The sequence below is a fragment of the Vulpes vulpes genome, chromosome 2 (assembly GCF_048418805.1).
Source record: "Vulpes vulpes isolate BD-2025 chromosome 2, VulVul3, whole genome shotgun sequence".
Lineage (NCBI taxonomy): Eukaryota > Metazoa > Chordata > Mammalia > Carnivora > Canidae > Vulpes > Vulpes vulpes.
Genome location: NC_132781.1, coordinates 15,424,972 through 15,439,641, shown reverse-complemented (window position 1 = coordinate 15,439,641; position 14,670 = coordinate 15,424,972). Strand labels below are relative to the sequence as shown.

Genomic DNA, 14,670 nt, shown 5'->3' with positions numbered 1-14,670 from the left:
CAATTGTGGATGTTTTCTTCTCCATTCTTACTGGCTTAAGGTAGAGTATTTGGGAATGGGCAAATGGGGGAGAGGGTTGGAAGGCAGAATGAAATGATAAATAGTGAAGGCTGTAGTGAGGAATTATAGCATGGAGGCACCCTGTACCCCTTTTTTATGTCCCTCTGCTTATTTTGTACCTGTTTTATATTTAATCTGTGTTGTAATTACCACTTTTTACTTTATTATATATCTTGTTTCTCTGTTTTATTATCTGTCTTTCCTTTTTTTTTTTTAATTTTTATTTATTTATGATAGTCACAGAGACAGAGAGAGAGGCAGAGACACAGGCAGAGGGAGAAGCAGGCTCCATGCACCGGGAGCCTGACGTGGGATTCGATCCCGGGTCTCCAGGATCACGCCCTGGGCCAAAGGCAGGCGCCAAACCGCTGCGCCACCCAGGGATCCCTATTATCTGTCTTTCCTAATGGAAAACAATTTTCATTACAAGTTCATACTCTTTTCCACTGCTGTATCCTTAGTATAGCCTTGGTACCTAGTAAGCACTCAGTGTACTTGTTTTATGCATGAATAACATTTTCAGGAAGATAACTCTGGGGTTAGTGCATAAAATGGACTACAGTGAGGAGCTATATTAGTTGGGAGATGATAACAAGAGTAAAGAAGTGCCAGTAGGACTAATGAGGTTACGCAAGGAAGACATTTTTGAGGTAAAATAAAAAGGACTTGGTTATTAGAGTATCTGGGAAAGGAAAAGAATGAGCAGAAATAATTTGTTCTGAAATTCCTGGCTAGGGAGACCAGCTAACTAGTGACATTGCATCATTTCAGTCTCATATTATGCACACAGTGATCATATATTAAATGAATAACTGTCAAGAGAAAAGCTTTTACCTTTTGCACGGAATTTTACTTTTAAATGTAATTTATTTAACTCCATGACTTATTTCTATTCTTCTGGGTCTCTTTGTAGTTTACCCTCATTTGAGCTTTGGGATTATGCTTCCCCTGGACTTTAGGAAAAATTAATGTTATAAGCCCTTTTAGCGCTGCACTGCAATACATCAGCCCCAAAATTTGTTTCCAAGCTTGTCTACTTTCACAATATACTGTTTCCATCCTTGTTGCTGAGGAAGGAAACTACAGAAAGCTATGTAGGGTTTTGCTGTCAGCAGAAGTCATTTTGTGACTAATTCTTTAAAGGAAGTAAGTTTTAATTCTTCTAATTAGTTTGTGCCTGTCCTCCAGGTATTCATTCTCTGCCTGTTGCACAAGGTGCTTGAAATTTAAAATACTGATTGAAGTTCCTCTGATGACACTATCTTCAGTTATTAACCCAATCATATATTTTAAGCAACAATTTTTTAAAAGATTAAATCATTTAAACTGGTTTTAATTTGGATGTTTTTCCTGTAGATCAGTTACTTTAAAAAGCCAGGTATATTTCAAATATGCCACTTATAATCCTCCATTAATCAGAATGTGCAATGAAGAAAAATATTTAAGAAATAGATTGTCATTTCTGATTTTAAAAAGGATTTAAATAGTGTTAAAATACATAATTTTCTTTTGAATGCTTTTTTTCATATAGCATATTTTGATATACAGTAATGCTTTCAAGCAAGTTAAATAATAAATTATTTTAACACTCAAATTTTCATCTAAATATATCTAATTTTTTGTTTTCTTAGAAAACTTTAAATATTTCATATAAAACCTCTAGGTTATAGATTTGTGCTTTTACAAATTTGTGATATTCAATATTACCTCATGGTTTCCTCATATATAATATAATCATTCTTATTTGTGGTATATGGTAGGGTTTTTGTGGGCGGGGGGGGGGGGGCAGGTGGAGCGAGAGAGAGAGAGAACATCTTAAGCAGTCTCCAAACCCAGCATGGAGCCAGCCACAAGGCTTGATCCCAATAGTCCTCAGATCATGACCTGAACTGAAACCAAGAGTCCAGTGCTTAACTGACTGAGCCACCCAGGTGCCCCTATATGGCAAGTTTAATAAAAATACATACCATATACTCATGATAGTAGAAGGTTAATGATAGAGCCATGAGATTAGTGAGATGCTGAAAGGAGAAAATATCTTAAATCGCTCTGAGAATACTTTCATAGACTCTTGTCCTGACTTTTGTCTTGTCTCTGAAATACACTTCTGAAAAGGATCATTTTTGGTGTAAATTGTATGTCTTTAAAGAAACTCAGTAATTGGGGTGCCTGAGTGACTCAATTAAATGTCCAACTCTTGCTTTTGGCTCAGGTCATTATTTTGGGGTTGTGGTATCAAGCCCAGTGTCAGGCTCCATGCTCAGCACAGTCTGCTTGAGATTCTCTCCCTCTCTCTCTCCCTCTGCCCCTCCACTTGTGCATGGGTGCGTGTGTGCTCTCAAATAAATAAATAAGAAACCTCAAAAACAAAAAATTTAACATTACATTATATCATTATATTCAAGTTTTATTTGACTTCCTGGAGAAAATAGGTTACCTTAATTTTCTCCAGAATCAGAGTATTCTAAGAGTCATGATTTTTTTAAAAAAATTTTACTTATTGGGATCCCTGGGTGGCGCAGCGGTTTGGCGCCTGCCTTTGGCCCAGGGCGCGATCCTGGAGACTCGGGATCGAATCCCACGTCAGGCTCCCGGTGCATGGAGCCTGCTTCTCCCTCTGGCTGTGTCTCTGCCTCTCTCTCTCTCTCTCTCACTGTGTGCCTATCATAAATAAATAAAATAAAATTAAAAAAAAAAGAAAAAAATTTTTACTTATTTATTAGAGAGCATGAGTAGGGGAAGGGGCTGAGAGGGAGGGATAAGCAGACTTCCCACTGAGCAGAGAGCCGGACAGGGACTCAGGGCTGGATCCATGACCTTGAGATCACAACCTGAGCCTAAAGCAGGTGCACTTAACCGACTGAGCTACCCAGATGCCCCAAAAGTCATAATTCTCTTTCATTCATCCCTACGTATCTTCCATTAAATATCCTGGTGCTTTAAAGAAGCTTCATAAGGATCTTTCATGTCTTACCAAGATATAAAGTAAACTGGTCATGTTTTTAAGCTAAAGATGAACAGGCTGGGTTTTGTTTTGTTTTGCTTCTTCCTAAATCACCATAAGTTTTTTAATAAGTTGAAGGAACAAGTAACATTGAAAATGTCATCTTTACTATTAGAATGATGGAAATTCTTGTGTGGTAGCTCCATGGTTCAACAGTTTTCAAATGAAGTGTCTTTTGTAGAATTACTTCATATTATTAAGAGGATTTATTGGTAATTAATAGGTTACTTCAGATATATTAGACTATACCTGATAGGATATATAGGATATATACATATATATATATATAAAACTATATATGGTAAAGATACAGCTATAACACTAATTCTATTTCTATAACAAAATGGTTTTACTATCCTCAGATAAGTCTGTGGTATTGAAATGTGGTGGTATTGTCAGGGAGCAAAACTTCCTGTCCCCATCAAGATCCTTTTTCCCAGTTTAAGAGTCAAATTGACAGGAGACAAATTAACAGGAGAAGATCAAATTTAATAAACTAAGTGGGCTCCCTGCATGGAGCCTGCTTCTCCCTTCTGCCTGTGTCTCTGCCCCTCCCGCCCCCCCCCCCCCCCCGTGTGTCTCTCATGAATAAATTAACAATCTTCTAAAACATTTAATAAACTAAGTATGGAAAATCCATATAGATATGGATATTCCAAAGACAGGCATCATAAGGTATATATGACATTCTGAACTAAAGAGTAGAGAAAGGGGTTTGGGGCTTCAAAGGGAAGGAATGCACTTCACAGGAAGATGAAAAAGAGTAAATGTTTAGTAAACAAATGTTTCCTGGGCCACTCAGGCACAGTGGGACATAGAGAACTTTCATCAAACAGGTCTTGCTAGGTTCCTCCCTGTATATCATACTTAGCTTAAATAATGTAGTTATCTATGGGGATAGCTTTCTTCCTGTAGTAGATTCTCTGTCTAAATTCTTTTTAGGGGCATCTGGGTGGCTCAGTCAGTTAAGCATTTGCCTTCAGCTCAGGTCATGATCCTGGTCCCTGGGCGATTGAGTCTCAGGTAGGGCTCCTACTTAGTGGGAAATCTGCTTCTCCCTCGCCCTCTGTTCCTCTCCTTGCTTGTGCATACTCAATTTCTCTCTCTCTCTCTCTCTCTCTCTCTCTCTCTCTCTCTCATTCTCTCTTTCTTAAATACAGTAAATAAATAAAAATAAGTCTTTTTTTTTTTTAAGGTAGTGTATGTGTAGGGGGGGGGGCGGGGGGAGAAAAGGAATTTTCCTGAATTTACTGGGTTTTGATTGCTTTTTAACTCAAAATGATCTTTATGCTAAAGTGGTCCGTCTTGGGTCAGCCTGCCTTTGGCTCTTACAATATATGAAGATATAAAACTTGGAATAATACTTTGTTCATCTGCATACAATAGATTCAGATTCAGCATACATTTATTGAATATTATGTGCCTTGTACTCTATTAAATACTTAAACTAAAATTATACTCATGTATTAGTCTACATTAACTTGAAATATGCGTAAAAATTTGAAAATTGTGGGATGATTTCCTTATCCTTTTGCTTTTCCTTTTGCTTATTTTAGGAAGCTTATCATTTTAATTAGGAAAGAACTTGGTGTAAATATTATTGTGGGTTGTTGTAAAGCATTTAGGTAGTAGTCTGTGCTCACACCAAGAATGTTATGGGGACAGAGCTTTGTATCCTTGGTCCAGGTTGTTTAGTAAATATTTGTCATGTAGCATGAATTTTTCTGAAAAAGCCATAATATCATTTTGTCTTACATTGAAACTTAGTGACCCTTTAGAGTAATGCTATGCTGTTCAATAGAACTTTCTGTGATGATGGATATGTTTTTATAAGTTTGTATCCAATATTGTAATGGAAAGAACTTAGGACTGCCCCCCCACCCCCCGTGTGGTTAATTAAATCATAAAGATTCTTTTTTTTTTTCTTTTTTAGTGTTTACTTTGTATTAAGCATTGTGATACATGTTGGGGATCTTCCTATTCTCAGGGAGCTCAGTTTAATACAGGATAAAAATTCCTAACCTAGCAGTGATAATACAGTTGGAGGATAGGCAGGAAGGAGAGGAGAATTCAAGTTGGACACTGAAGGATAAGTGTGTGTTAGGGGTCCACATGGAGAAAGTAGCATTTGTCAGTAGATGAAGATAGGAGACTATATGATGCATTCTAGCAACTGTAAGAATTCTTTATTCTTAGAACCTATGGTGATTTAGAAAGTTGCTAAAAAAAAAAAAGGGCAGTTAATCACTCATCAGCTAATGAAGTATTTTGTGTGCCCTGCTAATGAGTTTGGGTTATATCTTTAAAGCCACAGAGGGGGGCACCTGGGTGCTCCGTCAGTTGTGTCTGCCTTAGGCTCAGATCATGATCTCACGGTCCTGGGATTGAGTCCCACATTGGGCTCCTTGCTCAGCAGGAAGTCTGCTTCTCCTTCTACACCTCTCCCCTACTTGTGCACTCTCTCCCCCTCTCTCATGCTTGTTTGCTCTCTCCCTCTACCCCCCCCCCCAAATAAATAAAATGTAAAAATCTTAAAAAAAAAATAAAGCCACAAGGGGAATCCTGTGCTAAAAAAAAGATTTTATCATCTAAATTCAGTATCCCTGTCCCAGAGTTATTAAATTTAAAATTTCTGGAGAAAATGAGAATTTTCTGCTAAAATTTGCATTTGATTAGATCTCATGTAATCTTTTCCCTGGTCAGTTTTATTTGCTGTTGTAGTAGTTAGAATGGTTAGAATTACCAAAGATCCAATTTAGAATGACTGAGATATGAAGGGAATTTATAATTTCACATAATAAAGAATTCTGGAGGTATGATGATTATAGATAAGTTAATTCTGAGGCTCAACAGCATCACTAAGGACTCAATTTCCTTCCATTTTTCTGTTTTGCCATTTTCAGCATATTGGTGGTGGTTTTCCAACTTGTCCATACATAACTGCAAGAGAACTACCATACCTTCCACTTGTATATCTGCATGCATCGTTGTTCAGAGACGGGTGGAATAACTGACTTTCTTGGGTCCATTTTTAAGATTGAGGAAAACTTTACTGAAATCCCTCTCTCTCTCACTCCTATTCACATTCCATTGGCCAAAGAACATAGCTTTTCTTTAACCAATTAATAGAATTGCAACTGTTAAGATTCATTTAGTAGTTAAGGTTCACATCCTAAGGCTAGGGAGAGAACCAGTCTAAAATACCTAAAGTAAAATTAGGGTTCTATTATTGTGAAAGAAGGGATTGAATGGGCATCAGTAGAGCCTCCCACTTTGGTTTACTAATCTAGCTATGGGTTTTTCTGTTCGTTTTTAAAATTAGTAATCTTTTCCATACCAGGAGTTAGAAGGACAGCCCATATTTACCCCTAAATAGGAAAGACAAGACCTCCTTATGTTTGTCAATAATGTCAATAACTTTGCTATGAAGTTTGTCAGGTGACATAGAGCTATAGTGGCAAAAGTCAATCTCTTTGCGTCTTAATTCACTTTGAAGATGTATCTTCTTTAAAGACTTGGTTTCTGACCTGCAGAACTGAAGATTGGGCCCTGAGTCATAGGATTTTTCTGTATGAGAGGCCTTGGGGGAAACAAAACAGCTGATCATACTAGAATATAGATTTCTTTATTGTTATTGACTAGGGTAATTCTTTTCTAGTGTAGAGTAGGAGTACATGGGTGATTTTCTCTTACTTTTTTCTCCTGCATATGTATTTTTTAATTAAAATTTTTAAAAAAGATTTTATTATTCATGAGAGAGACAGAGAGAAGGCAGAGACATAGGCACAGGGAGAAGCAGGCTCCCTGCAGGGAGTCTGATGTGGGACTTGATCCTGGAACTCCAGGATCACGCCCTGAGCCAAAGGCAGACGCTCAACCACTGAGCCACCCAGGTGTCCCTGAATATGTATTTTTTTTAAAAGACTTTACTTATTTATTCATGAGAGGCACAGAGAGAAAGAGGCAGAGACCCAGGCAGAGGGAGAAGCAGGCTCCACACAGGGAGCCCTATGTGGGACTTGATCCCTGAACTCCAGGATCGTGCCTGAGCCAAAGGCGGACAGACACCCAACCGCTGAGCCACCCAGGCATCCCTGAATATGTGTTCTTAATGGTATGAATCCTTTGTGTGTCTTTGTTAAGGGTCCAGATTTTCCAAACTCAAATATTTGAAACATATTTGCTTTTTTCTGTCACTTCCCATCCTAACCACAAGATTTTGCTTGAATGTTGACAGGAGAAAGATAATATTGAAGAAAAAATTAATTTTTTCAAAATAATGCCTAGTTGTACTTTTTTGCTCTAAAAATTTACTTCGTGCCTCTTTCTGTTACCTCTGATATTCATGTGTGAGTTAGTGCAATCGTTACTCAGAATATTGTGTTGACTTGTGATTATTCTTTGTTACCGTCTTAAAGACTGAACTGATGGCCAGACTAGTAATAAGTCTCCTGTTAACCTTCTAATCACTTTATACTCTGAGGCTGAAGTACTGTTAGATACTGTTTAGATATTTCTTTACCTCCTGTCTGTGTTCTCTTTTCATCCTTGATTATATTGTGAGCACCTACTATGGGTCAGGTAAAATACTGAGGGATATAGTTTACTTAGAGATATAAGACATAATCCCTACCAGATTATACTCGATGGTATAAGTAAACCATTAATATTAAAATATTGTGTGAGCAGTATTATGCTGAAGTTCCACCAGGATACTATTGGAGTATAGAGGGAGAATATCTCAAATTTGAGGAAGATGGAACAGTTCTTGGAGGAGGTAGTGACTATCATTGTTCCAGGCAAGGGATACAGAAATTATAAAGCTTAAAGTTGTGAGGGATTTTGATACATTTAGGGAATTACATAGAGGTAGTTTGGTACTTTGGTTGGCTTCCATTTTATATCTGCTGCTTTCTGCATGTCTCTTTTATTCTTTTCAGACCTAAAACTTTAGTTTCCTCTATTATTCAGTACAAATAATGAAATATACCTAATAACAACATTGGAGTTATATATCTTGTAGTTCAGGCTGTCCTAATTTAGGTCTGGTATCCATACCTGAACAAATCATTTATACTGTGGAGCAGGGTTTGGGTAATGTTTGTCATCATGTCAGCTTGGGTTAGATAATTTACCCTAGTGGAAAACAACCATGGCAGAAGGAGTAAATCAGTAGATGTAATGAAGGTTAGTAAAGGGCAGTTCCCAAAAATGGTTATGTATGAAGGTGGATAGGGCAAAACAACACATGTCCTTGTTAGGAGCAGTGGCAGCAGTGTTCAGGTGAGACATTATGAGGGCTTGAAATAAGAGGATGGCAGTGGAGATGGAGAGATACCAAGAAAGAATCAACTAGACTTGATTGATTGAGTTTCGGCTTAAATGAAGGAGGTGCTGTAGTTTGGTTTATTCATTCAACAAAAATATTTGCTGAGTGCTTCCTCTATACTAGCTACAGTTAGAGGTACTGGAAATATAGCAGTGTTATATATCAAGTTATGGTCCTAGTTATGTAGTAATTTACAAAATTTATTCAAAGATGATGCTTATGTTTCTGGCTTAGATGATTGGGTGAATGGCAGGTTCCATTCACTTTAAGTTTGAAGGGGAATGTAATGAATTAATTTTTGGAGATATTAAGTTCGAGATGATAATGGTATATTGAGGAGAAGTTAGATATACGGGCAAGAGGTTTAGGAGAGGGTGGAACAAGGGGTCTAGAATTGGAAGTCACAACCACATGGTGGTGGCAGAAGTTTTAAAAACTTACGTAAGATAAAATTCGCTTTGTATGTGTGTATGTGTAAGTTAGTGAATTTTTAAAAAAATTATTTGAGAAAGAGAAAGCATGGGTAGGGGGAGGAGCTGAAGAAGGGAGGGGGGAGAGAGAGAGAGAGAGAGAGAGAGAGAGAGAGAGAGAGAGAAAATCTCAAGTAGTTTTGGTGCTGAGCACAAGCCTGACAGAAGACTTGATCCCATGACCCTGAGATTATGACCCAAGCTGAAACCAAGAGCTGGATGCCCAACTGATTGAGCCACCCAGGCGTCCCTATATAATTCAGTGAATTTTAACATGCATATGGTTGTATGTTGCTGCCACCACAATTAGTATACATGATGGTACAAGTTATATTATGATACCCTTTTCTAGTTACACCCTAATCCTACCCCTCATCCTGAAAAGCAGGGAACTCTTTTTCTCTGTCTCTATAGTTTTTGTTTTAAGAATGTGATATAAATGGAAAATGGAATAATACAGCTCTTAAGACTGGCTTCTTTTTACTTAGCATAATATCTTTGGGATTCATTCAAGTTGTATCCAGCAATAGTTTGTTGCTTTTTATTGCTGAGTGGTATACCATTGTATGGATGTGCCATAGTTTCTTTATTCATTTCACCCACTGAAAAACGTTTGAGTTGTTTCCAATGTGGGGCAGTTAGGAATAAAGCCACTTAAAAACACTCTTGTATAGATTTTTGTGTGATTGTGAGCTTTCATTTTTCCGGGGTCAGTGGCTAGGAGAGAGATTATTGGATTATATGGGAGGTATATATTTAGCTATAAGAAACCGCCAAACTACTTTTCAGACTGGCTGTACCATTTTCATTCCAACCAGCAAAATTGAGAGTTTTGATTGTTCCATATCTCTGCTAGCACTTGGTATTATCAATAAACTATATCTTTTAATTTTAGCTATACTTTTAAATGAGTTGTGGTATCTTGTAGAGTAATATGCATTTCTCTAATGGCTAATGATACTGGACATATTCATATATCTTATATGGTCAAGTGTCTGTTTAGATTTTTTGTACAGTTTAAAAAAAAGAAAAAAATTTTTTTGTACAGAGCTTAATTTTGTGGTTTTCTTACCATTGAGTTTTGAGGTTTGTTATATATTCTAGATACAAATCTTGATGCTCAACCACTGAACCACTCAGGCGTCCCTTGATTTTTGTTTTTAGAGATTGTACTGTGACCTTGCTAAACCCAGCTCTTAGTTCTAAGGGGTGTTGTGGGGGGTTTTGTTTGTTTTGGTAGAGTACTTTGAATTTTTAAGTGGACAGTAATGTCTTCTGAGAATATAGTTTTATTTCTTCTTTTCCAGTCTGTATTGCAATGACTAATACCTCCAGTATGATGGTAGCTAAGAGTGGTAAGAGTGTGTGTTCTTGCCTTGTTCCTGATCTTAAGTGCGAAGCATTTAGTCTCTGCCACTAAGTATGATGTTGCTATAGGTTTTTTTTTGTAGGTGTTCTTTATCAAGTTGAGGAAATTCCCCTGTATTCCTAATTCTCTAATTTTTTCATGAATGAATATTAGATTTTGTTACTTTCTTGCATCAAATGATATGATCCATGTGGTTTTTCTTCTTTGAATCATTAATGTGATAGATTACACTGAGTGAGTTCCAAATATTAAACTGTTGAGCATGCCCAGTATAAGCCCCTCTTGGTTATTGTGTATGTTTGTTTCTACACTACTGTAGTTGATCTGCTAATATTTGTTGAGGATTTTTGTTCTGTGTTCAAGAGGGATACTGATCTATAGTTTTGATCTGCTTTGATATCAGAGTAATTTTGTTCTCATAAAATGAGGTGTTTCCTTTGGGAAGAGATAGCGTAGAACTGGTGTGTTCTTTATTTAAGCGCTTGGTAAAATTCACCTGTGAAACTATCTGGGCCTAGAGATTTCTTTTTTGTAGAAGTTTTTTTAACCACAAGATTTATTTAATAGTTACAGAAATATTCAGGTTACTATTTAATTTTGGGTGAGTTTTAGTAGTTACTAACTATTTATTAAAAGATGTATTTTGAAGACAAAGTTTTGCTGCTAACTGGCTATGTGACCTTGGGAGAGGTATCTTAGTGTTAACCTCTCTGGTCCTTAATTCGTTCATCTGAAAAATTAAAAAGATTTTTTCGATTTCTTTAAGGTTTCACAAAGTTTTTAAATTCTGTAATTAGGGTAGGATAAGAGTGTATATGTTTGAAGTTTATGTGAAAGGATTGTGAGCCTCTGTTTCGTGTTTCATCTGTTAGTGTTTGAACATTGTTTTAACCTTGATTCACTTAGCCTCTTAACAGATAAGTTCTGTATTTTCTTCTTATCAGTGGATTATTTGGTGATGAAAAGGTATGGTCAGAGGCAGGCCTTTTTTTGCATTTATACGTGATATACTTAAGGTGTATGAAAAATTACTTTTATAAGCTAATTATATAGGAAGATGTAAGGTATGTCGTATGCTAGTTTTTAATGTTATATTTTTTGAATAATTAAATTACCAGTTTAGAATTTATACAGTGTTAGAAATGCATTTCTCTTTTGGTGATTATCCTTCTGAATCTTCATAATTTGGTGATTATCCTTCTGATTTAAAGTCATTCATTTTTAGCCACTTGATGGAGACAGTGTCTATTTAAATATTTTATGAAAATTTCATTTTTAAAAGGTGCACACTCCTGTGCATCCTGTCCATTTATTGGGTTAAAGCAAAGTGAAAATAGCATACAGATCTGCTGCCGAAGAAAACATTAAGTTGCAGGCTGCAGCTGGAGGATTTTACGTAGGCACCTGTGGGTTTGAGTGCGTTCAATATACAGACTGCAGTAGGAGGCTGGCACTGCCTCTGCTGACTCCAGTACACTCCTTCACTGCTGTCTGCCGATTTCTCCACTGTCCAGAAGACAAACAAAATGGTGCAGCACGTAGAGGGCATGGGAAAAAAATAACCGTCAATATGATTCAAAGGTGGGTTTGCTGCATTGAATAGTAGAGAAAATTGTTTATCAAGATTAAAAGCTTGGATATAGTTCAGTATGTCAGAAATCCTTAGCTGTTTTAATGTTTGTGACCATTTAAGAATGAAAATGTATAGTTCTGAAATCTGCATGCCACCTATATATAGTGGTTTCAGATATATTGCATGTGTGACATTAATAAATATATCCATGGTGATTATAAACAGATTTATATTTGTGTCAAATATGTGGAATGTGTGTGTGTCTATATATATAGACATGAATGCATGAAGGGTTTTTTTTACTATTAATACTAGGTTGTTAAAAAAGTAAGAACTTAAAGGTTTAATATTTTCTCTGTTGCTTATTTGTCGCAGCTCCTACCAATGTCTTTTTCCTTATATTGTTCATTTTATAATAGTAGAGAGCATTAGTAGATCATTCTCTGGTGAGATGGAAAATAAGTAGAATGAACACTGGAGTTGGCACTTCATATTTTATTGATGACTGTAATGCAGTGTGAGTTCGCATTGCACATAGTCATGATTTAAACGATTACCTCTTTTATGAAAGCAAAATGTTTGTAAGAACGGCCATGTTGAGGACAGTGAGTATAAAATAAGGAGAGGAAGTAGGACAAGTAAAATTTCTGTCCTTGGTTTCTTGAGCAATGTTTAGCATTGACTCAAGACACTGTCTTTTTAGAAGGACAGTATAGAAACAATTGAACATCAAGCATTAAAAAAAAAAAAATGGAGGTTTAGTTTCCCACCTCCTCCCGGAAGCGCTTTACTTATGTACTCATATATTTTGGGTTTCAGTGGCTGCATGTTACTGGGGGAGAGCTGTCCAGTTGAGACAAGATATATTTACTTAAGCCACACCCAACAGATTGAGCTTTTTTATGCTTGGGCACTATTTTAATCCTGTGCTGATTTGTAACCGTCATATGTGGGATGCCTTTGAGTTGTGAAAAAAAAAAAAGAAGAAACTACTAGATTCACAGGTTCCAGCTTAATGTGTTCTTGAATATCTGAGTTGTTATATTAATAGCACAGAAGAGCGTATTTAAGTTATGTAGCATTATCTCTATCTGAGAGAGAGAGAGATATTGAGAGAGGAAATATTTGTATGGTGCCAGTACAAGTGCACTGCAAGTATTCTGATCATATAGGGAACAGGGCTGCTGGCATACTATTTTTTAGTTAATATTGTAGGTGTTAAATTGAGGGTTGACATTTAGAGTTCAGATTTTCTTCTTTGAGAGAATATTTGGCCAAGTGTTTTAAATATTTCACTTAATTTTTCTGTGCCTTAAAAAATTACAAAAGATTAAGCCTAGTTTATAAAATCTACTTATAATATTTTATTCTATACCAATGACATGTTGTATGTGATAAGAATTAACAACTGTATGGCTGTTTGCCACTGTTGGATTACCTCACCCACTTTACTATAAACAGAAATAAAAAGGATCAACATTCATTTTAGTGGTCTGTGGAGTGCCCATATTCTGTATTTTCACAAACTCCTTCTTTTAGACAAAGCAAATTCACTCTTTTTCCCAAAAAGAAAAATAACCCTCTTGTCTGTACTATATTCCTTTGATTTTATTGAGTAACATAGAAGAACAATACAGGATTTTTATATGCTAGATTTACAATAAATAGCTAAATGTAAATTGAAATATATTATATTATTAGAGTGTTTCATGTATCTAAAATGTTATATAACCCTGATGGAATGTTGCAGATGAAACAAAGAAATCTGATTGGTTCCTTACAAGACACAGCAGCCTTGAAATCTGTTCTAACCAGAGGCTTTTACAGCAGACTGGATGGCTAGTTAGTATCACAGTGAAAATATAAAAAAAATGCTGTGGTGACAAGGAAGGGTTTGGAGGAGAACTGAAGTTATTAAAGCACTTCAGTAATTCCTGTCTTCTGAGCATTTTATTTCCTTGCAGGGCACCACCCCACCTTTTTTTTTTTTTCTCGCTTTGCTTATTGTTACTTCAAGGGTGTTATATTCTATTAGGTTAACAAACTTTCTAAATAGTATTATTTAATCAACTAGAAGAGCCTGTCTAAAAAGTTTCACATTAAATGATAGGGTTGGTTAATGAGTAATATAATTTCAGAACATTTATTAAATATAGATGAGTGGGACTTGTTGGGAAGGAGGGAGGATATGATAGATAAGAGTTCTGAACTCTTTCTCCGTACCCTTCCCCATTCTATTAAATTTGTATTAGATGATTTGTCATCTAAGACTTAAGTGATGCTTGGTGAGGGCATATTGTTATTGACATTCAAACAGCAGCCTATTGCAAGTCAAAACAGGTGGAGAATTGTTTGCTGTCTGCTGGCTATTAGAAACACCCTTGAGATGTGAGAACAATATATGTTAGCTTTTATGTACTTATTATTCTTGGCTAGATGGTCTGCTGGAATATAGTTGTAAATTATAGTACCAAATATCCAATCCTTTTATCCTATTACAGAAAATATTCGAAATATATGTGTGGTTTATTTTATTAAAATTTGAAATTCTTATATTTAAATAGTAGTAGGTCAACTTCATAGGATCTGGGGAGGGAAAAATTAGTGTGAACAGGAAGTAAGCATTTAAATTAAGAAAATTAATTATATTGAAAGGAATTAGAGAAGCATCATAAAGCATAAAGAGTAGTATCTAATATATAGATATATTCTGATAAAAACCGACTATATCTTTTAGGTTCCATTTCTGTGCTCATTTTCTAAATTATCCGATATGCTAATAAAGTCAGGCTAAAGGCAGCTGGCTGCTCGTGTTACAAGCTGAAAACAAAATGGCTGGCAAGGATTAGTACTGTAAATTTGTAA

The 14,670-nt window shown here is 36.1% G+C and overlaps 1 protein-coding gene across 17 annotated transcripts in view; it reads left to right on the top strand.

The window, feature by feature from the left end:
• The window catches only part of TANC2 (tetratricopeptide repeat, ankyrin repeat and coiled-coil containing 2), a 478,177-nt gene that overhangs the window by 188,333 nt on the left and 275,174 nt on the right, over positions 1-14,670 (top strand). For 2 of the 17 annotated variants that reach the window (XM_072746847.1, XM_072746846.1), the window contains exon 1: positions 11,536-11,813. The exons of 10 other annotated variants lie outside the window; for them this stretch is intronic. The gene's annotated coding sequence lies outside the window, so the exon portion shown is untranslated. Of the gene's footprint in view, positions 1-11,535; positions 11,814-14,670 lie in introns of those variants that run through there. 5 more of the 17 variants (XM_072746855.1, XM_072746851.1, XM_072746849.1 and 2 more) reach the window with 3 other exon arrangements.